Genomic DNA, 3,920 nt, shown 5'->3' on the forward strand with positions numbered 1-3,920 from the left:
AACCAAGCAGCAGGGACTTTAAATACTGTTTAAGTTTACTTTTTTACGCTGGCTACCTCGATTTGTTTACAAAGTCCTTTTTTACCTATCACACGAACCCAACCCTTAATGTTGGCATTTCCTTGCTGCTTGGTTTTGCGCTCGTTGCATCCTACTTCCAGGGACTAGTAGGCCACACTTTGAAGCTCTCTGGCGCTCCTCATCGTAGGAAAATGGGGGAAAGACAGGCATACTTCTCAACTCACCCCTACAACTCCTTCAAATTTTTGCATAAACATTTGAAACATCCTGTATAATATGTAAAAAAGCATTAAGGGGAGGGGCTTAGGTAGGAGATCATGGCCTGCTAGCACCCCTCGAAAGCCTTTAACTACGTTCTTAAAACAAAACAGCAAACAGCCAAAGCAACGTTATAGACATTACAACGATCGAAACAGGGCCCGTAAATTTCCTATTTACAACACACGAAGATCTTTTTTAAAATCTGATGGAACAGGTGTTTCAATTCCCGTATCATCCATCTCCCACTCTATGCAAACGATCCGCCAGCAAAACGCGCCCGAATTTAATAACGCTTAATAACCTATACTTTTTAGCACCCCATTTCAAACCAACCCAGTTAGAAGCCGCCATATTGAATATCTCCCGGCTTTCTCGACGCTATTATATTAACCTGGCACGAAAGGCTTAAAGGTAGAGTGAAAAGTGGCCGTTCGTTCGTGTTAAATCAATTTAGCCGCGTCAGGTTAGAAAGAAATCTGCTTTTTGAAGTTTGGCACGAAACCTCCAAATTGGATTCTTTTTGGATACATTTTACCCCTTCCCCCCGCCCCCACAAGCCTTAGTATTTTTTTTTTTAAATCTTAAGATGGTTGGAACCACTCATCGCGTGACACGCGGATGAGCGCGGTTCATCTGGTAATGACGAGGAAGGGGTGGGTGAGGTGAAGTCTGCGTATTTTCAATTTGATTGTCGGTGTTTTTAGGACGGTCTTTTCGCGGTTGATTGACAATTAATTAGATTTTTTAGTAAGTTTTCTACTGTCGTGTAATAAGTATAGTTGATAAGTGTCTGGGCCGCTAGAAAGAGTTTGATGAAAGGTTTTTTCCGAAGTCTTATGAGCTAAATATATAGGCGTTGAGCGACTCAAATTCGGATATTATTTTCTCAGGTTATCCTTGACCAATTTTTGTAAGATTCCTAGTCATTATTTTAATTTTTTAGTTGAATGAACAACCGAATGAATTTTTAAATATCATAAACTTTATTATACGTTATAATAGTATTTTGAGGTCATTAATAGATAGTGTTCATTGTTGAAATGGATTTATAAATATAACGTGTCATCAAACTATTTCTTCATTAATCCCTGACTTTTCAAGAAATTATTTAAATCCCTGATATATCCCCCACTTTTAACGACATTAATAAAATCCCCATTGTTTAAGGACATTAAGTAAATCCCTGAATTTTAAGGTAATTAATTAAATCATTGAATTTTAAGAACATTAATTAGATCCCTGACGTTTGAGGACATTAATTAGATCCCTGACGTTTGAGGACATTAATTAGATCCCTGACGTTTGAGGACATTAATCAAATACCCGACTTTTAAGGACATTAATTAAATCCCTGACGTTTGAGGACATTAATTAAATCCCTGACTTTTAAGGGCATTAATCAAATACCCGACTTTTAAGGACATTAATTAAATCCCTGACCTTTAAGGGCATTAATCAAATACCCGACTTTTAAGGACATTAATTAAATCCCTGACTTTTAAGGACATTAATTAAATCCCTGACTTTTAAGGACATTAATTAAATCCCTGACTTTTAAGGACATTAATTAAATCTCTGACGTTTAAGGTCATTAATTAAATCCCTGACTTTTAAGGACATTAATTGAATCCCTGACGTTTGAGGACATTAATGAAATCCCTGACTTTTAAGGGCATTAATCAAATACCCGACTTTTAAGGACACTAATTAAATCACTGACTTTTAAGGACATTAATGAAATCCCTGACTTTAACGACATTAATCAAATCTCTGACGTTTAAGGTCATTAATTAAATCCCTGACTTTTAAGGTCATTAAATAGATCCCTGAATTTTAAGGCCATTAACTAAATCCTTGACTGTTAAGGACATTAATGAAATCCCAGACTTTAAAGAACATTGAAGAAATCCCTGAATTTGAAGGTCATTAATTAAATCCTTGAATTTTAAGGACATTAATTAAAATCCCTGACCTAATCCCTGACCTAATCCCTGACCTAATCCCTGACCTAATCCCTGACCTATTCCCTGACTTTTAAAGAAAATAAATAAATTCGTGACTTAGTCCCTGACTTTTAAAGAAATTATTTAAATCCCTGACTTAATCCCTGACCTTTTCCCTGAATTTTGGAGATCCCTGATCTCTCCATTTGCTTGAAGATTATTCAAGTACCGTACGAAACTCTTACATCACGTTGACACGTTTCCGTTTGTTGGTTTATGTGACCAAGGTGTGACGGAGTTCTTACATGCCTAATTGAGAGGTTAAGCAAAGCCCGATAGACGTTCAAAAGTGTACGCGTCCAATTAATAATCTCGCCAAGCTTAGAGGAGGGCTAGTCGTTGGCGCCCAAAAGTTGCGCGTTTTCAACCTCTACGGTGATCATAAGATGATAACGAGAGACGGACGAATTGAACAACGCCATCTTCAATCCGAGAAATAAAACATTGAAGCAACAAGAGATCCCCAGGCGAGCACAGCAACAGATAATGTTACGGCAACATCAAAAGGAAATGGGCGGGGGGGGGGGGGGCAGGAAATTCGCACCTTTTGTCACCCAATTGAAAGCCCCATAAAAGGTAGGGCTGCTACGTTTACGCGGACAAAAGTAGCAATTTACCATCCTACGACCAACGTCACTGGTCAGCGCTACCGAAGCCGCGTTGGTCTCAGGTTTTCCAAAGTGTCAAGGTATAGAAGCCATTACGTCAAATAGGTTTTGGCTTTATGTATGTTCGCGAATTCCCGAAGATAGCCACACCGCGTTACCCGACACAGGTGTCGAGGCCGGACGAATAGGTACGGGATACTCTTATTCTACTAGAAACTAGGTCATAGGCCAATTTTGGGGTATTGAGGCGTCAATTTTATGGGTTTGTGCATTAGGACGACTGGCTATAGGTACGAGGCCGGGGCCAGTCTTTGGGAAAGTTTCATTTTCGCCTTCGTAAAACGTTTCTTTTAGAGGGTCTCCGTTTAATGGTCAACGCCGTATTGATTTCGCTCGATGCGCTTGGTTTTAGTTTTCAAATGTGCCTTTCCCGAAATTCGATATTAATTTGCTGGTATGGCCAGATTTAAAACCGCGTTGTTTGGTAGACAATTTGGCGAATATAATCAATTTCACCATTTTAGAGGTATTTTAAAGGGAGTAGAACCCTCCTTGTTTGGTAGGGTGCGCCATAGCTTCTCTCTTTTCTCGCTCATGGCGCTAGTCTAGAACGATAGTAGAAACACACAATTCTTCTATTAGAGGAAGCGTGCCCACCCTGAAGGGGTTTTCTCACTTGAAACCTTTCTTGTTTCATATTTAGTGTTTATTTTTTAAATACACCCTTGATTAACATATAAACAACAATATCCGAGCTATAAATTAATTAGTTTCATTATGGTTGGAATATTTATTAAAATATAATTTCTTAATAATGAGGTACGTGGTTTTAGATTCACGAAAGACTTTCTAGTAGATATGAGTAATTAAAGCACTACCCAAGCAGGGATACTGTTAGTGGGATAATTATTCAAAAACCACTGTATTTCATCCTACGGATTACACGTAGTTGGAAAAATGAGGGGAGGGAATTTTGTATTACCCCAAATTCCTGAAAAGGTTATACTCCCTTTAAGGAAAGAATGTA

The sequence above is a fragment of the Leiobunum rupestre genome, chromosome 1 (assembly GCF_980474605.1).
Source record: "Leiobunum rupestre chromosome 1, qqLeiRupe1.1.hap1, whole genome shotgun sequence".
Taxonomy (NCBI): domain Eukaryota; kingdom Metazoa; phylum Arthropoda; class Arachnida; order Opiliones; family Sclerosomatidae; genus Leiobunum; species Leiobunum rupestre.